The sequence below is a fragment of the Manacus candei genome, unplaced genomic scaffold, assembly GCF_025592945.1.
Source record: "Manacus candei isolate 608988 ecotype Guabito, Panama unplaced genomic scaffold, ASM2559294v1 h1tg000042l, whole genome shotgun sequence".
NCBI classification, from domain to species: domain Eukaryota; kingdom Metazoa; phylum Chordata; class Aves; order Passeriformes; family Pipridae; genus Manacus; species Manacus candei.
Window position 1 is genome coordinate 1,015,086 of NW_026138090.1, and position 22,763 is coordinate 1,037,848.

At 44.6% G+C, this 22,763-nt stretch overlaps 1 protein-coding gene across 1 annotated transcript in view; it reads right to left on the minus strand.

Annotated features, from left to right (window-relative positions):
* Positions 1-16,935, minus strand: part of PRKCQ (protein kinase C theta) — a 59,406-nt gene extending 42,471 nt beyond the window's left edge. Inside the window, exon 1 of the mRNA XM_051795225.1 lies at positions 16,624-16,935. The gene's annotated coding sequence lies outside the window, so the exon portion shown is untranslated. The remainder of the gene's footprint in view (positions 1-16,623) is intronic.
* Positions 16,936-22,763: the final 5,828 nt, after the last annotated feature.

The window sequence follows — 22,763 nt, forward strand, 5'->3', positions numbered from 1 at the left end:
TCCTGGCCCAAATATGCACAAGTACTGAGCACTCACACTCCAACACTTTCTGCTGCCCATGCAGCCAACTGTAGGTGTTCTCTGATAGAGATTCAGGCTTCCTAGGAGGTTTCCCTAACTTTTCTACCCTACATAAAGCCAATCTATACAATAAACCACAGATGAAGACTCTCCTTCCCATTTGAGCTCCTGGGTATGTCAGCTACCAACCAGGCTGAGTTTTCAGAAAAACAGCAAAAAAGTCATAATCCCTCTTGGATAATGCTCTTAAAAGAGAGGAAAACCATCAGGTTTCTGGGGGAGACAGGATGGGTGTAGTGGGTTTGTGCAGTTAAATAGCACTTCCTTTTCCCGAGAGCAACAGAAGAAGAGAAAATAATCCTGTGATTTATGCCTACTGTGTATCCCTAGGAATGATGGGTCATGGACCTCTGCATGTGGCATCACCCTCAACCAGGAAAACACCAGCACTTCTGCAGTTTCTCAGAAGCTCAGGGGAAGGCAAAGCACCAGCTGGAGCTGGATACAGGAGATTAGGATGATCCTGTTCTCCTCTGGATGAGGGCCACTTGCATTTAGATTTTCAAGCACAGGCAGGCCTATAAGGAGAAGTATTTGTGTCACTGAGTGATTTATGAGTGGTCTATGGCACAAAAAGGATAAATTTTGTACCTCAACTGTCAGAAACAGAGAAATCTGATCATTTTAAGTAGGGAAAAATCTCTTCAACAGAAAGACATATATGTACATATATTTCTCCTCTCTGTGTGATGCAATTATTTAGACATTTCCCTTGTTGCAAAAAATAAGAAGCCTACTTAGTCTAAAGACAAAAAGACAAACAAATCAAAGGGTCTCTGGCAGCATAAGAGAAATTCAAGGAGTTGCATGTTCCAGCAGTGTGGAAAGCTAAAGACAGTCAAAGACTAAGGCCAACAGTCAAAACATCTGCATCATGCCTCTAGTCACTGCTGGGCAAGAGAAGATTATAATTGTCTTCCAAATCCCTAATTTCTATACCTTTGTCTCTAGGAACCTTTTGTTCCACAGATAGGAGCAGGAGGAAGTGCAGGGGGAGTTGTAAGCATTCCCTTACCAGGACTTTTACAACACACCTTTCAAATCTCAGTGCTATTCAGCATTACTGATCCACATCTTTTGCATCTAAAATCATGAGTGTTGCTAAAGAAATCCAAAGGTTTTTTGATGACTCCTCAGCCCTAAAATGCGGTCAAACTATTGGTTCAATTACTAAAGAAATAAAATTAGGGCTGAAAGTTTGAGCTGACATTCATCATGTTTCAACGAAATCAACATAGTTATAGCGTAGTTAAAACTGTGAAAGCATCTTGTCCTGCTAAATACTCATATCCCTGCTCCAAAAATCAAGGTTGGATGTACTTCAAGGCACCTGTTCAGATCTGTGGATCAGCCCCCTAAGCAGTGACATTTAAAACTTTCCTTAATCTTAAACGCTGGACTATCCCTCCCTCCCCTCCAGTGCAATATTTAATTCTGGTTCTGTGCAATCACTTAATGAATAGCTTTCCCAGAGATGTTTTAATCCTTGAAGATACTCAAAAGCCATCTGGACATGGTCCTAGGCAACTGGCATCAGGTGTCCCCGTTTGAACAGGACAGCTGGACAAGGTGACCTCCACAGGTCACTTCCAATCTCAACCAGGCTGTGGTTCTGTGAAAACATGAGTGGGACAGATCTCACCAAGACCTAGATGCCTACAGCATCTCTATCTCCATCTCAGGGAGTTAGTTACCTGGGGTCCTGAGGGAGGAAAAAAGAGTAATTGGCACTCTGAGATCCATTAACGTGTGATTTCCCTCCTTTGAGAGCAGAGTGGAATGCCTGGGAATGATCTGCTCACATAAAGCACCTCCACTGTAAGATCTAGTTTTGATCAGATTCCTCAAGCCTCAATTAAATTTCAAAAAGTCCCTTCGTTGTATCAGATCTAAAAGATTTATGCTGGGACTTCACATAAACCAGTTTATTGCACGAGATGCTCTGCAGCCCCCAGCAAATAGGTGAGAATTTTCCACCCAGCTGCAAAGCATGCAGGTTTGGCACAGACAGTTAGCACTGGCAAACCAACAGCTGCCCATATCAGCCTTAAAATGCAGGCTAAAGCTTGCTAAAATCAGAGTTTACTGCTGCACCAGCCTCTTGTGAGCACTCTGCCCTAGGGTGAATTTCTTCCCTCTGTCCGATAAATCAGACAGATAACTGGTTTCCTGCTTCTCTCTCACTGTCTTTCCTGAAACCACCTTGGCTTTGGCCCAAACATCTGTTTTCCAGGTCCTATCTCCAGCGTTTGCCACTACAAGACTGCTGCTTGGCTGGTATCCACAACCACAAACAATTAAGGAACAACACAGCTCAGCTCCAGCACGGCTCGCTGTAATAGCAGCAGTTTAATTTAACACTAGAAACAGCTGCAGTGGATATGGAGAGTTCTGCTTAATTTCCCAGTGGAAAGGATAGTATAAGGTATCTGAAAACTGAGATGAAATGCAGCTTTCTATAAGAGGCCACCTGCAACCTCTCCTCCAATAAAACTTTAAACACAGTGTAATTGAGGTTCAGCAATACTGCACCCAACTTTGCTGGCACAGAGGAGCTTTGCCCATTCTGGAGAATAATGCAACATATGGAAATAATTCCCAAACTATATTAGGAAGTAATAAGACCCCTAATATCCTAATCAACTATGGTTAAGGACAAAGAAAGAAGCAAGCTCCTGCTCCCAGTCAGCAGAAGATCCAAGTGGAGAACAGCTGCCTTTGGTGGGATTTATGCTTTTGCCTTTAATTGAATGAAAATGAATGCTTGTATGACACAGTAAAGATGGCAATTGACTGAATGAGGGCCAATTGAGAGGGGGAATATTTCAGGATTTGAGATGCTGCTTTCAAAACTCAAACACTCATTTTCTCGAGGTCAGAGGGAGTATTTCCAGTGCTCTCTCCTTTCTGAGGCAAAACTGTGATTGCAAAATGAATTCATAATCTCAGGATCAGCATCACCAAGAGGGAAAGGAATGAGGAGTTATAGCTGAAGGGTATGAACTTTTCTTCACCCCCTGCAAGGCATCTCCCAGCCAAAAAGGCAGGTCTTGACCCTGCAGAGATCTGTTGGTATAGTTGGTGGAGACCTGCACATGAGCATAACACACCTCAAGGCCTTCCTGCAGATTTCAAGAGCAACCCTGAACACCAGCAGTGATAGTTGGAGTCCCTCTCTCTCTGTCCCCTGTCCTCATATCCCACAGACCATACAGTAGGGAACTCCCCTATGTGACTCATTTTGGGTGCCCATATAAGCTGTAATTTCCAAGAAGATCAAACCAGCCTGTTCAGGAAGGAGGAAGTTCAGAACCTCTCTGGGTGCCACCCAACGTTTCTCACACACTCCTTTTATGAGGATTTGGATCAGAGGAGGAAGAGGAAAAGGATGGGAATTTGCACAGCCATTTAATTTTCCCTGTCTACATAGTCAGCCACCCCATCTGCAACATCCCACAAAGGCAGTGGAGAGAGTGGGTGAGGAAGGGCAGGATCAACAGTCTTTGATGGGATTGGTACAATACCAGACTCAGCGCAACCAAGAACCTCCCAAAACTTCCTGGAACAGCTTCATTTCAAAACAGAGGTGGATGCTCTCCACCAAAACCCTTCCTCATCGACTGCAGCCACAGAGGACCCAGGCAAAGTATTTCTTCAATATGTGGAAATGAGGCTTTTAGACTTTTCTGGGGCCAATGGTAAGCATGGGAAATGGGGATTTCTCTTTAAAAGTCTCTGAATCTTGTGATGCTTGTTTAGAGCAAGTTGTGTGCATTAGTGACAGGACCTGATCTCCTACATACGGCCTACAAACATGTCTGGCTGGACTCTGCTGAGGTCATGGGTTTCTTTCTGTTGCATTTGTTGTGCACAAGGCAAGATTAGAGCCTCAGGCCTATTTTCACATCTTAAACGGATTTAAAGCTCTGAAAGGGATGGTGTTCATCCCATTTGGGGAATTGCAGAAAGCAGCTGCTGGGAATGCAAGTGGTCATTGCATACATCCACGGACTCTAGAATGGAATCTACAACCTTTCTAGCAGATACATGTATAGCTGGGCCTTATAAACAAGGAATTTGTGTTTTGCTATCCTCAGGACTCCTCATAACAATTGCTTTAATCCTTAAGCCTAAATGCAGGCTATGTCCAAGGATATGGTTCAGCTTTCCACCCCACGTCACACTGCAGGTTCCCAATCTCTTCCAGCACAGCCAGTGGCTGTGCAGGACTTGGGATCAGGGCACAGATTTCTCTTAAAAGCAACCCTTCTTCTTTTAACTCTGCTTGACAAGTGAGTTTGCAGCTGTGTCCATTCCCTGATCTGACTGACCCTAATGGATGCAGAGCCCTGTCCTAAGCAGGAATGATGTGGGGGATGGTATGCAGGAACTACATTAGGCTTGGGATAATGAGACTGGGAAATTGTAGCCTCACTGCTGGTGAAGAGATAAAGGCTGGATTCACATGAATATACACAGACAACTGCAGTGCACATATGGGCCACCACCCAAGCTCCCAGAATATCCAGCAAAGAGATATAAGCACTTGTAGGGGTGCATCACCCCATCCTAAAGAACATATTTTAAATAGTTAAAGCCAAACACATCCTGCAATTGCTGTTTCCCCACTATGATTACATCTGCCACAAAGATGGCCAGGATGTTCTGATATCCACTGAAAAGGACCTAGATTTTAGGGTTTGAGCCAGGAGCAGATGCATTCGTGTCCAACAGTTGTGACAGCTTGGAAAGATAGGGAAATACAGCTAGGGGAGGATCCCACCTCAAAAACATTCACTGTGAAATTTGCTCTAGAAATGGAAAGACAGTCAGGAAAGACAGCCCAGGAACACCCCTCAGCACTTCTTAACTTGCTCACAGAGAAGGAGAGAAATTCTTATATTAGAAGTACAGTCTCTTTCAGATATGCCTTTTGTTTTCCAGTAGACAATGTGAATTTATCTTCCTCCAGAGAGGTAAGGCTTTTAAAGCCAAAACCCTTGTTATCTGGGCAAACTGGGAAGAGAGGCAGAGCAGACTCACCAAATTTCTATTTGGAATAAACCCTTCTAGGTCCTGTCCCTGCATCTAGGTCAACCCTCTTTTTTTTCTTCACATTTAGTGAAATTTTGTCATGTGTAGTCCTGAAACAAAGCAAACTTGCTCACTGGTCCCACTGGAAAAGTGCCCAATTTTTCAGTTACTCTTATTTGTAAAACTTTTCCTTTTTTTTTTTTTTTTTTGTTAATTTTTTTTGGGAATCCAGATTAATACTTGTCAATTTTGCTACTTTATTTTCCTGGAAAGCTTCTGGCGAATTTATTTTACTGTAAGACTTCATTTCTGCAACATTTGGGCCACACAAACTCGAAAGAAATGCTGTCAAAGTAATTATCCCCACTGTACTTTTTATAAGTTAGTATTTAAAATTATCTTTTCAGGTTTTAGTTGTTTTCTAACAAACACAGGTCAAACTAGAAGTGACAGTGCCTTTTTTAATCAAACACTGAACAAAAGAATCTTTCAAGGGCTTTTCAAGGTAATGAGGGAAATAAAAATATCTTGAACTGAGATGTAGCTACAATATGTCCTTTCCTTTGGCCTCTTGTTCGTTAGCACAGCAATTTTTGTATTTCTGTAACATTTTGGCACTAGTTCACGGATTTCTTGTCTTTTGGGGTTCTTGGTCCTTTTTTTTAATTACACAGGTGGCATGTTCCTCAGATACTTCACCATGTTTTATCAGGATGGTTGTTAAAGCACTGAATTTCCTGCCAGTGCCAGCACCTGCACCCATATTTTATTTTCTTTCCCTTAAAAAGAAAAAAAAAAAGTCCCAAGGAGGGGGACAGGACTAGAATGGGGCACATGAACATCCTTCCTTCTTAAGGCACAGTTTTATTCTATGATTAACCTCATTCAGCAGTAGAGATATTTAATGTCTTTGCTTAATCCAGAAATCTGCTAAAGGTATTTGAACCCTTAATTACCGAAATGTTGGGCTGGAAAAGAGCGTTTCACTCACCCCTCTGCCACCCAGCAGACCGTCTGCATCATCCTTGACCTACCTGTCTGGCCATCTGTCAGGAGAGAAGTTTCTTGTGAGCCTGGTGTTACCACATACTCCTCAAAAAAGTGGGCAGATTTGTCGCAGAGAAACCTCACATCGTAACTGGAGTCCACACTGGACATCCACACCTTAATTCTGTGTGACACAAAAAGCTTGGGAGACGTAGTCCCTGAAGAGGGCCTGGTCTGGTGGAAGGTGGCCCTGTCCATGGTGGGGGGTTGGAACAACTTGATCTTTAAGTTCCATCCCAACCCAATCCATTCTGTGATTCTTTGATTCTGTGTATTTTAGGAAACTAATTTTGATATAGGATTGTCCTGTGTTTTTCCAGAGCTTGCACTATTATTTAAGGAGCACTGGACATTTTCTCCTGTCTGCAGCCCTCAGTTGCCTCCTCCTTGCCCTAAAATCCTCATAGGAAGTCTGCAGGAATCTCTATCCCCTTAAGCACCTGGCCCAGCTCACATTTTACAGTGAACAGCACCACAGATATCTCAGATAATTCAGCCTTCTCCACACCCTTGCATCTTAACAGCAGAAATATTTGTTTTGCACAGCAGCAGCTGACAGACCTACAGCTTCTGCCTTTATTCTCTGCTCCATCCATCTTTGATGCCATGGCTTCACCAAAATCCCTCCCCCTCAGTTATTATTTTTGTTTGTTTCCATCAATCTCAGGGCTCCCTGCTCCAGGTGCCCTCTCTTGTCAACACCATCACAATTCCAGCCTCCATGTCTTTCCTACTCCTAATGCCATCTACTTAAATAAACTCTCATATATAATTTCCTCTTCTTCAGTCATACTCAATTTGAAACTACACTTCTATTTAAGTAAAGAAGCTCTGGCTCCAGTTAGGCTGAAAGCCCTCTTCCCATTTTTAGCCTGGTGTCCTATTCTCAGTGTCAGAGCTTCAGATCAATTCCTGAGAGCCTTTCAGTCTCCATCTCTTTATAAAACTTTCCACTCCACTCACCATTTAGCTCACATCAGCTTTATCATTTATCCACCAGTTTCTTTCTGTGCTTCTGCCCTTACTTATCTCCCTGACTGGGAGGGATAGAGGACACACAGTGGGTGGAAGAAAAAAAATACAAAACACAGATAAAATTCATTTTAGCTCAAAGTGCTGAGAATCAGGTTTTTGGAATGTTTCTTTGTTTTACTTATAAATTTAGTTTCTCTCTTTTTTTCATATCACCATCTGGCTGCTTAAGCAAACCTTCATGAGTTTATCTTCAGTGTGTGAAATGTTATGTCACGAGCATGCAGACAATATCTGCTTCTCTTCTTCCCAAAATTCACAGTGTTTCTCTACTAATTAGCCCTGGCTCATGCTGTTCCCTGAGCTCAGGAGGTAGCACAGAGCCTTGCATGAAGCAAACAAATGTTCAGTCCATCCTACACTGCCCATCTCAGTATCAGTGCAGCTCACAGTCCCCAGGAACAAACTCAGCATCACTCTTGCAGCTCAGCTAAGCAGTGCAGAGCACAAGGAAGATGTGCTCTCCCTCTGCACACACCACCTGCCAGAGAAAAGCTCAGTTACACACTCAGATGTCCAGGTACACTCACAAAATCCCAAATGGGGACCAGCTCAAAAGCTGGTCACCTCTGGATGGTGGTTTGAGTTACAGCCATAGCAGCATTTGCAAAGATAAAACAGACTGTTTATTTTGTAAACAGATGACTTTATGTAGTGATAGGACAAGGAGGTATGCCTTACTGAAAGAGAGTAGGTTTAGATTGGATATTAGGAAGAAAATCTTTACTGTGAGGGTGGTGAGGCCCTGGCACAGAGAAATTGTGGCTGCCCCATCCCTGGAAGGGTCCAAGGCCAGGCTGGATAGGGCTTGGAGCAACCTGGGATAGTGAAAGGTGTCCCTGCCCATGGCAAGGGAGCTGCAACTGGGTGGTCTTTAAGATCCCTCCCAACCCAACCCATTCTATGATTCTATTTTAGACAAATGAAATCTCTTTATTATGATCAGAAAAGCAAGGGTTGACTAAAGAAATAAAGGCAGTGCTTGGCTCTAGAGATGACAAAGGTTATAATCAGTTACCACCCTTTCCTCATCACACACAAAAGGAAGAAAGACTCTTCCTCTAATGTGACAGCATAGCTGGTGTCTAACCTAGAACTGCAGAACTAGAGGGGCTGTGCAAGTGGGAACTGTGCTGTGAAAGGAGTAATGGTGGCTACCAGGACTTCAGGAAGCAGAGACAGCATTCCCTGAAGGATCGAATTTAGAGGCTCACATCACTCCTCTGTCCAAAGATCATTCAGTTAACACCACATCCTCATCTAACATTCCACTGCCCCTCTGCCTCATCCACCTCCACATCCTCCCTCCGAGTATCATCAAGAGAGGTCCATGCTCATATGGGGTAGTAGCTGGTGATGCTACTATTAATGGGGTGTCCTGCCTAAAAAGGATCACATTCCCCAGGAACCACCCTATGGCAACTTCTCCCACAGAGACAGACCCATGTACTGATCCTGACACGTTGGAGGCCTCTTCCCTCCCCTCTTTACCCAAACAAACCAATTCCTGACATTTAACTTTAGAAATTCTCTCTCCTACCTACTCCATATACATTTGCATATGGACTATTCACCCCAGGCCCCCTTCATAAACAGCAGAAAGAAAGAGACCTGCTGGGTTTTCAATTTCCATTATCTCCGTGGAGCTGACTAAAATGGGTCAAATGCCTGGTGACCTCAAATGCCTCTTTCTCCCCACTGCTGGTTCAGGTGGAGATGTCTGTCTGGCATTTCAGCTTCTGAGACAAGAGGGGATGGTTCCCAGATGGGGTGTCTCACCTGCCAGAAGCTGGGCAAATGCAGATCTACTTATGGGTCTTTTTTCTGCATCGAGACCCCCATGAACTAACACGTGTATTGCAGATAGAGACGCATAAACTGAGGACTCTTGTCTGCAGGTTTGGCAAAGGACAAGATTCTGAATCAAAATGCACTGAAACCTTTATTTACTTTCTGTGGGGCTCGAAACTGGTCTATAAGTAAGGCAGAAGGACAATGCTAATGGCTAGGAATTGGTAAAACTGACATAATTGAATTTTCTAATGATGAGATTTGGTAAAAGCACCATCCTTTCCAATGTCACTGGAAAATACCTGGCAGAGAATCACCTTGCTTTGATGGGAGGGAAAGGGAGAGACAGAGCTGTTTTGAGGAGTCCTTGTCTATTTTATTTGCTCAAACATTTTAATAACAATATCTGTAGCTGCCCTGACATCCTCCCCTTGTATGAGGGGGAGGAGGGACAGGGGAGATGAAAACGGAAGGTGGAGGATGCACATTCTTTACTATTACACCAGTGTTACAAATCAAAACATAAATAGCAACTGTTACTGTAAGAGTGGAAGGGGAAAACCTGAGTAAATTCAGCTCTCAACACGTGCACAGTCCTTCAAGACAAACAACAGTGACTTCCACAACAGCATTTGTCTCTCTGGTTTCTGTAGATACATAGGGTACGACCTTGTCTAAATCCCATTCACAAGTCAGAACAGATCTCTATAAGCCTCAGCTGCTCTTTCTGTTCTCCACAGATCAGCCCCCAAATGCCTCCCTTTTCACTCAGATTCTCCTCCCACCACAATTATCACTTGTGCTGCTGATTTACATGAGAAAGAGAAGCGACCTCACCAGCACGTAGAAACTCCACAGTAAAATCAAATGACCACGTTGAAAACCTCCTCAGAACAGTAAACTTGAACCCAAGTGAAAAATTAATCATATGTAACTTTAGTTTTGAAACAGGATAGAGGTTTAACTTCTGCTCCCTCTACACTTGTAGAAGTCAGGAGCCAGGTTCATGGGGATTTATGGCACTAGGTGACCCCAAAGTTTGGCCTCTTCATCAGTGTGGTGGCTGGGATGTCCCTGAGAAGCCCTCAGGATTTTTATTTGCTCTTTGCAAAATCACAGGGTCATTAAAAGACCAGTTTGAGCTAGGACTTCACTCATACCAAGGTAAAGCTGCAACAAGCCTGCATGGTCCAGGAAAATTACTCCAGCCTTATGTGAGTGTGTTTGATCTCTTTCCTCATCCCTGGAAGTGTTCAAGGCCAGGCTGGATGGGGCTCTGAGCAATCTGGTCTAGTGGAAGGTGTTCCTGCCCATGGCAGAGGACTGGAAACAGATAATCTTTAAGATTCCTTCCAACCCAAACCATTCTGGCATTCAATGATTCCATGAAAATTCTGCTGCTGCTAGCAATTCTCTCTCTTTTTCTCTTAACTGGGCAGTTTATTTAGGTTACAGGTTAAATTTGTCTCCTCAGACAGTCATTTAGCCCAGGTGAAGCTGATGTGTGTTTGAGCCCAAAGAAAGAACTGCCTCTGAACTGAGTTATTGCATCAATGAGGACAGACAGGGACAAAGTATTCACTACTAAACCAAGCAAAACTCACTGTCAGTCCAAAGTTAGGAGTGCATCTGTCAGAAGGGTTCTTTTCCCACAAAACCCAGCATAACATCACAAAACAACGAGTCAGCCATTCTGCTGTGAGAACACACCCTCTTTCACCCTCAATCCCTGCATCCCTGAGATGTGCTACTCTAAATCCACACTCTCAGCAAATGTGTGCATTTACAGTGGTGTGACAGCCCTTCTGCTTATTGGGATGGACTGGGTTTATTTGCTTTTCCAGAAAACATGTGGTGCAATGACATATGAGGCAGGAACTGCATTTCCTGGCCTGGGTGGGTGGCTGCTCTGCACTGAAAGATCCCAGTGTCATGAGAGAAGAGGAATCTGTGTTTGACTTAGAGCTGTTGTTTGGGGTTTAAGTTGTCTGTTGCACTATTCCTGGATCTTTCTAATGCCTCACACTTCACAGGATCATAGAATTGTCTGGGTTGGAAGGGACCTTAAAGTCTAGTCCCATGGGCAGGGACACCTTCCACTAGACCAGGTTGCTCCTAGACACCACACTGAGCCCCTTGCTGCTTCATCAGCCGTAACTTCACCACCAGAGCCCTTCAGTACAACGTGATAGACCTAATCACAGCTGAATCTATGCCTTAACCATTCACCTTTCTGCAGTAGGGAGGCCTGTACTGGCTGTCCCCAGTCCCACACACACCCTGTCACCATATACCTATCTATCTTCTACCCACCAGTGCCTTCTCAGGTTTTTCCGTGTCCTCAGTCTTTTTCCTGCCCTAGATTGCCACCCTGATGAGGTCTAACCCACCTCCTCAGCTCAGTAAACCACTTCTACAAGCACACTCACATCTTGTCCTGTGTTACTACCAGCATCTGGAATAACCTTTTCAAACCAGTTGCTAACATCATTTTCCTTCCTGCCTAAATGATAAAACCTTGCACGGGCAGCAGGTGTTGAGCTGATGCTTTTTGCTGCCACAGAAAACTCTGTTCAACATATCTGATAAATAATTGCTTTTTCAACTAAAAAATATGCCCATTTTCAGAAGAAAAGGGATGGGTTTTGCTCGAGGGTCTGAAAGGTTTTGATACAGCTGACCTATCATAATGACTCATGGAAACTACAGATAAGGTTCCCTCATACCCTCATTTTTTCTGTCAACCAGATTTATCCACATTTAGACACTGGGGATAGGTCCAACACCTTTTTGCACCACATGAAGAAGTCACATTGCATCTTGGAAGCACCAGGAAACAACTGAGTGCAAATGCACGTATCATTAACTAAATTCCTACGACACAGGAATTTATCACACAGAATGGAAACATCTTTGTTGTGGACCAAAATATTTCCACAAAAAAACTTAAAAAGCTCTGAATATCTTCTGTGTTTTGGAAAGAGAAACACCTTATTTTTCTTGTCCTCTAAAGCCAATTGAATCTGTAACCCTGATGCTTCCAGCTTAGACCCTGCTCTTTTAACAACCTACCTGGGAACATGTCACTATGCCCATGAAGGGCTGTGATCTTGCTACACACAAGATTGAAAGACTTCCTTCTTCCTTCCATCTCCTTCTTTCACCTTTTCTACTTCTATGTGTACCATGGTTTTCTTATTTTTGCTTTCACTGACTTTTATATGCATTTTAAGCACCTTAGGATCAACTTGTTTTACACATTCATGTGCTTTCTTATCCTCAGATCCTGGTCAGGGCAGTCATATTTATGGAGATGGTTCATATTTATGGAGATGGTCCTCCTACTGTCATGTTTGCTCATAATTACGATGTGCTAAGTACAAAAGATTTTTAATGTCATCTTTGGAGTCCTTTACATACAATGGAAGTTGTTCCAACAGTCTCCTACAGATGTCATATCAAATACTTTCCTTTAACTGTCCATGGTCTGTCAACTCTGGATGGAAACTGAAATTTTCATCATTGTAGATGCCTTGTCTGTGCCAGGAGATGATTTCAATGCAGCAATATTTTGGCAAATAAATACATATTTCTCATTAAAACAAAAAAGACACTTCCTGTAATTGCTTTTTCTGTTTTTCTAGTTAATAATCAGTGGGTAAACTGTAGGTTAAAACACTTGGCCACTCAGGAAAAGCACTGCAGGGGACACAGCATCAAGCGCTCATATAATGAATTCCACCCACCAGTCCTTCCCTCTTCACTGACCTTGCAGGGTTAGGATGCCCTAAAATGGTCTCAACATTAGAGCTCCCTTCCATTTCCCAATGAAATGGCAAGTTCAGTAGATGTAATTGAAGTCACAGGAGCAACAGAGTCGGGCTGATTATGATACACGGGTGGCCATGAGATTCATGATGTCCCTGTTCTCACTCATTTATCAACTGGAAATTATTGTGTCTTTTAGGGTTGATATTTCCTATGTACATGATCTGACTATACTGTATCCCCAGGAGATAAGTGAGAAATTTGTCCTTGACAACGATAAGGAAAAAGGGACACAGTTCTTTTGAATGAATGCCAAGCAAATTAAATGATACAATAATCGGGGCAGTTGTTTACTGAGAAACAATCCAGCCCCAGACAGGTAGAATGTGATGTGGAAATGGCCACTCAAAAACCCCAGAAAAATATTACGTGCAGGTTATCATTTGTACATCTCGGGTCTCTTTACACCTCAGGTAAATATAAAGAAATTCACTTGAGAGATAACTGGTACATCCTCACCACACACGACCCAGTGGTGAGAGTGAAGAGTTACAGTTGTGTGAAAGCTGCACCATTTTCTTTTCATCTCCCCCTGGTACCTCCTTTACAACTATACACTTATTCCATTCAGCATTTCTGCCCTGAAGGAGCAAATACAGCATATATTCTTATACACAGGTGGAAATAGGAATATCCCCAAATGGAATGGCACCATTCTGCCCCAGCAAGCTGCTCTGAAGCAATGATGTTACTAAAATACAAATCAGAGGAATTATCCACTGCTAAGACAGCTGGGCATAATTTGAAAAGCAATCTGGGTTTCTTCCACTCACATCATCAAAGTTAAATGTTATCTCTGCTGCTGGATGTGGTCTGGTTGGTGGTGAGAGATCAAAAAACTCCAACAGGCCTGATAAATAACAAAGTTGACACAAACAAACAACGATGCAGATAAATAAAAAAATTGACACAAACAAGCAATGATGCAAGGGGCATCACTGGCTACAGAGAAGAGTTTGCAGTTCATGTTGCCTTTGCCAATGTTCTCCTTCCAGCCAGGCCAACAACCAGGAGTCAGATGCAAGTGGAGGCAAACAGAGAACGACACTGCGGAATGGAAACAAACTGTCACTGGTGCTCACAGGCTGCCTTCTGATGTCAATCACAAACACGATCCAAAGTCTCTGTGTGAGAACAGGCACAGAGCACGTGAGCAGCCCTGTCAGGGCAGCTGTGCATGCTGAGCTGCAGCTACCTGTGACTGCAGAACCCAGGCTCTGGTTACTCCTATAGTTGATTTTACACACAAAGGTTTTGGATGTTTGTACTCCTGTATTGACTTTTTCTTCCCTTCCTATTTTGAGCATCACTTTCTCAATGCTTAGGCAAAGAACAACACTCTGCTTACACAAATCCTGGCTCCAGCAAAACGGGAAGCAACAGCAGAATTTGCAGCCAAGTGTTTTAATTTGATCCACAAACATATACATGAAAAACCAAGAGCAGAGCAGCTCTGCTAACAAAGCCCTGGAAGGTGGTCTATATTTCACCTCTCTCCCAGGCTGCTGCAGAGCTATTTGCAATTAAACCCAGACAGCAAGAGAAGAAACCAAAAAGTTGCCATCAGAAGTTATATTCACCATATCACTTCCTGCAGAACAAAAGTGGGAGGATATACAAAGACTAACCTGGAAAAGATCCCAAGGGGAATCTAAGCTGTTGCTTTTGTTCTCTCCATCCCTCCTTCCTCGTCTCTCCCTTTAAGCCTTTCCTTTGACCCCCTCCACCTCTGTTGGGATAGTGAGGCTGGAGCTCTGAGAAGCTCTGAGAGTCAATCAATTGATTTTCTTTGAAAGGAAACACACCTGAGGCAGTAAAAAAAAAAAAAATGAGCTCCACCCTGGCAATGCCATAACCCTCTGCTCACAGCTCTCCTAGATGTGAAAAAACATGAAAAGGTTTCCCCAGTGTAGCAGTGACTACAGAATCAGCCAGGGCACAGGGGGCTGCTGAGCTGCAGGATGGAGGTTCAGGAGAGACATCTGAATCTTTAATAGGGCTCTGAGAAAAATCCAAAAAGACAAGTAGAAGTGGGGAGAAAGTCTAACTAAACTCTGTGTTGCCCATACCACTGCAACTGTGGCATCATCTTAAATCAGGGAGTCTTTCCAGACCAAAACCTCTGCACAGGCTGAGCATAACTTGCTTCATTCATCATGTGTCCTCACAGGGATTGGCTAAAAAGTCATGTGGGGAAAATGAGGAGCTCAGCATGGCTCAGGAAGCCTTGGCAAGTGAAAGCTGGTGGACATCAAAGTCTCATGTCCAGCCTAGACACCAAAAAAGAGACAGAGGCAACAACATGGAGCCCACACTGGGATTTCGATTCAACTCTGATGTCAAGCGTTTAGGGAACAGCAGACCCGTGAACTCCAGGAGGCCATCTGATACTTCCAGCTGAATGCAGCCCCACTCCACTACAACCAGGTGGGACAGAACCTCCTTGGAGGTGCTCTTTGCTGGTCCCTCAACTCAGCTCCCAAAGCACATTCCCCAGAAACTCGCAATGCCTGGTGGCCCCAATGGGAATGTGGAGTCCTTTCTTCAATCAAAAAGAAGGATAAGAAAAGAAACATAAAAAACCCACATGTCCAGGGCCTCAAGGACTTGGCTGTTTAAAGATACAAAAGTCTGAACATTGCCCTATTCACTGCAAATAGTTCTTCTCTCCCCGCCTTTTTTTTTTTTTTAATAGCAAGTTCAGTGAAACTTTATCTCTTCCTGCCCTAGTAACCCTACTAAATAATCTGCTGTTAGCATGACTCAATTGAGTGGCTCTCAGCTGCTGAAGTCGGGTTCTTTTGCTACTATTCTTTCATTGGTGGAAATTAAAAAACTTAGCCCGTAGAAAGCTTCCCCCTCCCGTCCCGAAAAGTATCACACTACTGGAGATTGAAGTACAGCCGAGAAGTCGGTTACTTGCCTTGGAGTCGCTATTAAAAAGGGTCCGATTACACCCAAGAGTGTAACTTCATTAGCATTCAATGTGCATGCAGGGAACACAGCCCAGGTCTCAAGCAGCCGGGCTGGGTCTCCGAGTCCCCTCCTTCAGGAGGAAATGCAGCTCAAACACTACGGAGCGGAGGAGGGACGGAGGCAGCTCCTTTCTCTTTACCGCTCAAATCTGCTTTCCAGCTTATCACAGCTCTTGTTTGTAGAACGTTACAAACTCGATCCAAAAATTATATATCCAGCTGCTGAGATAAAACATCGCATCTAAAGCTGGACTTCTATCTGCTGTCTCATCACATACTGTTGTAACCAAGAAACACCTACAAAGCATTACTGAACCCAGAAGGGGAAAGTATTTTCCCTCTTTATTTTCCCCAGTTTGTTCATTGAATAACACTTTGTTTACGGTCGGTTTTAATTGTGTTTCTCACTTTCCCCTCTGTTGAAGGTACACGGGAGAAATCAACACCGTTTTTTAAAAGGCAGGAAAATGTGATGGTGAAACCACAAACACTCGCTAAATGCATCAGGTGTAGAAGCTGAAAGTAATTTAGATCCTTATTTAGGGAAAAAAAAAAAAGTAAAATAATGAAAAAGAACTCTTTAGATAAATGTCAAGTTGTCAGGTTTAAAATCCCACAATAGAAGAAGAACTGATGGCTGGAGCGGAGCGTCCGGGTACAATGTAATGCCGACAGCAGCAAGCATTTCCCCAAACTTTCTCGGTGCTGCTGCATCCCACTCCGAGGGTCCCACCCGCTCCACACTCGCCCCCGGCACATTTTCCCCCAGCGTGACGCCCTGCCCGGTCCTGCCCGCGCATCCCCCGCGCATCCCGCTCCGCTCCGCCGGCGGTACCTGCTGCCCACGCAGCGCAGGGCGGCTCGGATCAGCTCGGATCAGCCCGTTTCGGATCAGCTCGGCTCGGCTCAGCTCAGTCCCGTTCGGCTCAGTTCAGTCCGGTTCGGCTCAGTTCAGCTCGGCTCGGCGCAGCCTCGTTCAGTTGAGCTCGGCTTGGCTTGAGCCTAGCCCCGTCCGGCTCTGCCGAGCTCGGCTCGGTTCAGCCCAGCTTTGCTGAGCTCCGCCCGGCACAGCCGACTCGGCTCAGCTCGGCTTTACTGGGCTCAGCTCGGCTTTACTGGGCTCAGCTCCTCTGGGCTCAGCTCCTCTCGGCTCACCCCGGCTCGGCGCTGCCCGCCGCCCCCGCAGGGAACCAGCACACCTCGGGCCACCCGTCGCCGCTGCCGGGGCTGCCCTCGCCGCCTCTTCCTCCCCTTCCTCCTCCTCCTCCTCGGCACCACCCCACTCCGCGCCCGGCCGCGGCCCCCTCCCCGCCCCCGCTCTCCCGTTCTCCTCTCCTGTTTGCTCCCAAAATGTCCCGATCCTGAGGGTTGGAGTTGAGCGTCGTGTCCAGCCCTGCACAGGACCCTGCCTTAGGATGGGACACACGGGGTGCTCCCGTGGCGCCGGGAATCCGTGGCTGCAATGAAATGCTCATCCAAAATAATGAAATAAGTAGGACCACCTGAATTTTTTTGCAGGCTGCAGAGCCTTGTCATCGTGGCTAGCCGGGGAGGTTTGCTGATGGGTGCACAAGGAATGTCAACAGGGAAGTTTTTCCACATTCATCTGTCTCATCCTGTTACGCTGTTGGCCTTGGGTGATTGGAACAACTCTGTTCCAGGCAAGTCCAGCCTTGGACCAGGTTGTTGTATGAAAGAAGGACAGGTGGAAGTGGTGCCTGTTTGCTGCACCCCTCTCAGGGTTTAAGAGTGTCAGAGATGGGGTTTGCCCAGGACATTTCGTGGGAGACCTTCTCAGCTCCCGTGGCTTCGTCCTGTGCGGCAGGATTACAGCACAGCAGTGTGATGCTGGGGGGTTGTGGACAGGTGGATCTGGAGCAGGAAACTGGCCTGGGAACCTGGGAGAGGAGAGAGAGTAAGGAAAGAGAACCCCAGAAATGTGGGTGCCAAGGGGTTTTGGAGAAGACACTGGTAAATTCCCCCATTCTTCTGGACCACACCAGCTCTGTATGGACTTCATTGCTGCCAACAGGCAAATAAATATGACCACACCTATAGCAAGGAGACCTAAGATGTCCTTCACTCCCCTGCAGAAGACACAAGGCCACATTCAGGCTCTGGTGAAGAACCTCAAATAGTGTTTCCCTAAAGGTCAATGCACAATTACAGGTGCAGAACATGACACCAGCCAGACCTTTTTACACCAGTAAAAGATGTTTTCTTTGAGATGACCCAAATGAGGTGTCCAGAAATTTTAGGACCTGTAAGAGTTAACTTTGAACAGGCTGGGATGGTTCTTTGAATACCATTGTGATCATTTTGCCCTAGATGCTGATCTCTAAAATGTAAAGTATGCAATAAAATAAGGAAAAGGGAGGCAAGGCAAGGCAAAGGGAAAGGCTGCTGGGATTTTGGAAATCAGGGGAAATGCTGCTTTCAAAAAGTGGTCCTTTCCTATTTTCTGGAACTGACTATAACACCTACTCCTGTTACCAGCAGGAGAGAAAAAGACATTTCATGAGGCAGATGATTTTGCATTTAATTGCTCACACACTGTTAACTTACACATCCACCCTTCCTGTCTGCGTCAGAGTCCATTATACTGGGTTGATACTGCAAGTATACAGAAGAGATTCTTCCACCCCAAGTGAAGGTGAGCTGTAGATAATTAAAACCCTATGTATTCCCATCCCAGGCTTCAGCTTTCAACTCCACCGGCTGCTGATGCTGTTGCTAAAGTTTGCACAGGAATGTGATGCTTGGAGGCCCATCGTATCCACCTGCAGTTAGGCTGAGTGCAAGCTTTGGGCATTGTAGTGGCATATCCCCAGCTGGGTTGCAGTCCCATGGTCTCTCCCCCATTCCCTGCCCCTTTGGATATTGCTTCCCCTGCCATAGATAAGATTCCATCCCTGGAGGTGTTCAAGGCCAGGTTGGATGAGGCTCTGAGTAACCTGTTCTAGTGGAAGGTGCCCCTGCCCAAGGCAGCAGGGTGGATGGAACTAGGTGGTCTTAAGGTCCCTTCCAACCCAAACCATCGTAGGATTCTACAATCTGGGGGACAGAGCCTGTTACAAGAGGATCACTTTGCCTACAGGGAAATTTTGCAGATGTGTAAATATTTAGGCTCAGGATCAGTTTCCATATATCATGCACCAAACACTGCATCAGGCCACTTAGCTCCAGTTTGGCAGAAAAAGGTTCCAGTCTGTTTCCTCCTCCCGAAAAACATTTGACTCTGCAACAACAAGGTCTCAGATCAGGAAAAATCCTTGACAAGACAAGGCAAGAATTCCAGCCTGTGCTGCAAAGGGAAAATCAACACAAGCCCTTTCTAAAGGAGCATTAACCCATCTTGTCACTCTGGTAACAGCTCCACACCTGCTTGCCACATCCTGTCCCAAAATTTTCCTTCACTACCCTTCATGTGTAACCTTCCTTGCTGGAATTTAAGCTTACTTCTTGTTGTGGGATCACAGAATTTCAGAATGGCTTAGATAGGAAAAGATCTTTAAAGGCCATCTAGTCCAAAACCCCTACAATGAGCAGGGATGTCTTCTACCATATCCTATCCACCAGGGATCTGGAGAACAGTTTTTCCACTTCTTTCCACTTCTTTTTTTCACAGTTGCTTTTTTTTTTTTTTTCATATATGAAAGCAACAGCACTGTGGTCTGAGAGGCAGCTGCCATATTAATTAGCCAGACACAGCATAATTACCCAGCTGACACAGAGCTTCCACTGAAACACACACCGACTGCTCTGTATTGTTATTGTCATTTAACTTGACTTGTACAACTAATCAGGCGTCGCCTTCTACAACAGATGAGGCCACTCCAGTGGGTGTAGGTATCTGGAAACCAAAAGCCCTTAAAGTTGCATCTTTCTGGTGGAAAATATCACCACAAGCCCGTTGTGTTTTCTTTCCTGTATTTGAAAACCACCCACATTTTCAGTAAAAAAAAAAAAAAAAAAAAAAAAAAAAAAAAGCAAACTGATTGAGTGTTTTGCCTGGGCAATGGGCCTTTCTGAAGAGTTTAATTCTCAAAATATTTGATCTCTGTTGTTTGTTTTTTTAAGGATAGTTGTTTGCAATTTATTGTCAAAGGAGGTGTGGGGGGAAACTAAAAGGGAACATATTTAATAACTGCTGCAAAAGAAAATATAATATTCCTCTTTGCTTTGAACTCACTGAAACTCAATTAATGAGTCAATGCATTTGAAAAATAAAGAAGAAAATATAGCAGGGGACGTTATTTTCAGTTTTTCGGTATTTTTGTTTCCCCCCCCCACAAATGTTTCCATTTCTGCCCAAAGTGTGCACTGCACATTACCACAAGGTTTACATTTCAATCTCTTATACTAGTCATGAAAAAAAGCGCTTAGAAAGGAGCAGAGAGGTCACTTTATCCTGTCTACCATACAGTGAGTCCTCCCCCCACCCTGAACCACCCATTCCCATGAGATGTCTGTCCAGCTGGTTGTTACACATTTCCAGCCCGGGAGTTCCCTGGGCTCCCCCAGAAGAGGACAGGAAATGCAGTGAGCAAATCAAACCGCTTGTAAAATGCTGTGTGATGCTGCACATCCCCCAGGCTTCACCAGGAAACCTTGAGTAACCATGGGAGAATCTTTCTACAGGGTACCACCTGATTTTACTTCCTTGGAACTACTTGACTGGAGACATGTGTTGCCCCTTTCAAGCTATAAAGAGAAATAAATCAACTGTGATGTTGGTCCTGTTGCTGGTGGTGTTGCAGTAATTTAAAAAGTTGTTAGTCTCATACTAAGGATCAACCAAACAGACAGTGCTAAATGTGTTCCCAGTCCACAGAGTTTGCTCAGCTGTGATTTTATAACATTTCAGAGCTTTTCCTCAATCCGTGTTCAGTCATTTTGGGCTCAATGCTAAGGCTTGTCAGCAGCATTCAAAAGAATCAATTTAAGCAGATGTATAAAATGCATTTTAGGGCACAGGCTGAGGGAGGCAAAGCCACTGCCTGCCCTCACCTGCTGGTTCCCACACTCTGCCTGTCTCCTGCTTGTCTCCTGCCTCCCCATTCCAGGTTATGCTCTCTCACTTTGCTGACTCAACCGATCACCTCATTGTGCTCTCAGCCAGAGCAACAAAACAGGCTGGATTTAAGAAAAACCAGCAAAGCAAAACTGAAAAAGGAAAAAAAAAAAACCCCAACCAACAAAACCCAAACGAAAAAAGGGGTTACCCTTTGCCTGTAACAGGCATCATTTCCACAGTAAATGGACCCGTGAAGGGTTGAGTAATCAGAGTGGTGGTGGGGAAGAGGTCAGGTAGATGGTGGGAGGGGTAGGAGTGGGTGAAAACTTCCCTATAGGTAAAAGATTCATGGTGTGTGACCACACACTCTAGCTGACCCTGCAGGAAAGGTGTGTGCTGCTTTGAACCTGATAGGAAAATACCAAGTCGCTTGTGATTAAAAGCTCTTCTCCTGTCCTGCACAACAGTACCCTGTTGCCTGTGTGAAAGCAATACCTCTTCACTGGCTTCTGCACAGAGACACCATCTCTAGTAATTCTCCCTGAAATGGGGATCATGGAAAGCCAGCTCCAAGCTTGTAGTGTTTCTCTTCCTGAATATCAGCTGTGGACAAACTACCTGGTTTGGAGGCTGCAGGACCACTGGCAAACACAATCTGCCAGTCCAAGCCCCTCTGATAACATTAAAAATTGCACAGGGAAATCTGAAGCAAAGTCAACAGTCAAAAGTCAGCTTAAAAATCACAGAACAGTTGATGTTGGAAGGGGCCTCTGGAAGTCTTTGCTCAAGCAGGCCCACACAGACCTGATTACCCAGGACCATGTCCAATACATTTTGAATGCCTTCAAGGATGGAGAGCCCACGACTTCTTTGAGCAAGCAAATGACATTGGGCTCTTTCTGTTATGTATTTATATATCCCCTGTATTTACTGTTTGCCAGTTAAAAGACATTTTAGTTTAAACTCATTTGGGATTAGCAGAAGTCATTGAGGTCACAGACGTCAAGAGATCAGCAAGATTTCAAGTATGCTAACATTTCTCTTTTAACCCTCATTGGTATTTAGCACAGAAATTTGTACCCCTTTAGAGGGTACTCTAAAGGCAAGATGACTGGGAGGCTGATTTTTTTTTTTTTTTTTCAGTTTTGGATCTGGATGTCTGAGTTTTGAGCCTTGCTGCTGAGAACTCACACCATGGTCTCCTCCCACGACTGAGGTCTGTGCCAATATTTAAACTGAAACCTGAAATAAGCACCATTGATGGAAGATGCTGATGAAGCTTGTTGAGGTAGGACAGATGTTCTCCTTGGAGACACCGTCACTTCCTTCAAAGTGATAGGTGGCAAGGGCTCTTACATTTGATCTGGTGATCGTGTGCTCACAACAGGTTTAAAACCTTCTCTCAGGAATCTAATAATGTTTTTCATTTATATTATTATCTGTACCGTTTCAACAGACCCGTAGTTAAAATAGTTTACCAGAAAGAGCAACAAGACACCACGATGCTAACAAAAATTTGGATCTCAAATGACTGCCATCTCTGTAATGGTGAGGAGCTGAGAGGTTTTGCCTGATGACTTTGGTTCTGAGTTATACACTGCAGTAAGTCAAAGCAGTTTATCACACTGCAAAAGTGCTGAGTGTCCAGTACAGAAACTTCTTGTGCTGGGTCCTGAAAGGGGCCAACTCCTAAGAGCAAATGGACAGTCTGGATGGGGAAAGCCCAACAGAACAGGTTGTTTGAGGCAAGACCAAAAGTTTTCATATCTACTATTAATATCTTCTAGTTTTTAATGTATTCATCCTTACTGTGCACTAAAAAGGAACAGCCTTCCCTCTTTTATAGGCAAGGGATTGGAGCCTAGAGACACAGAGGGGCAATGTCTGGCTCTTGGGTAACCAGCTGCACATCCCACATTATGAGTCCCCAGACACCTTGTTTCAAGGGGTCTTTTGCA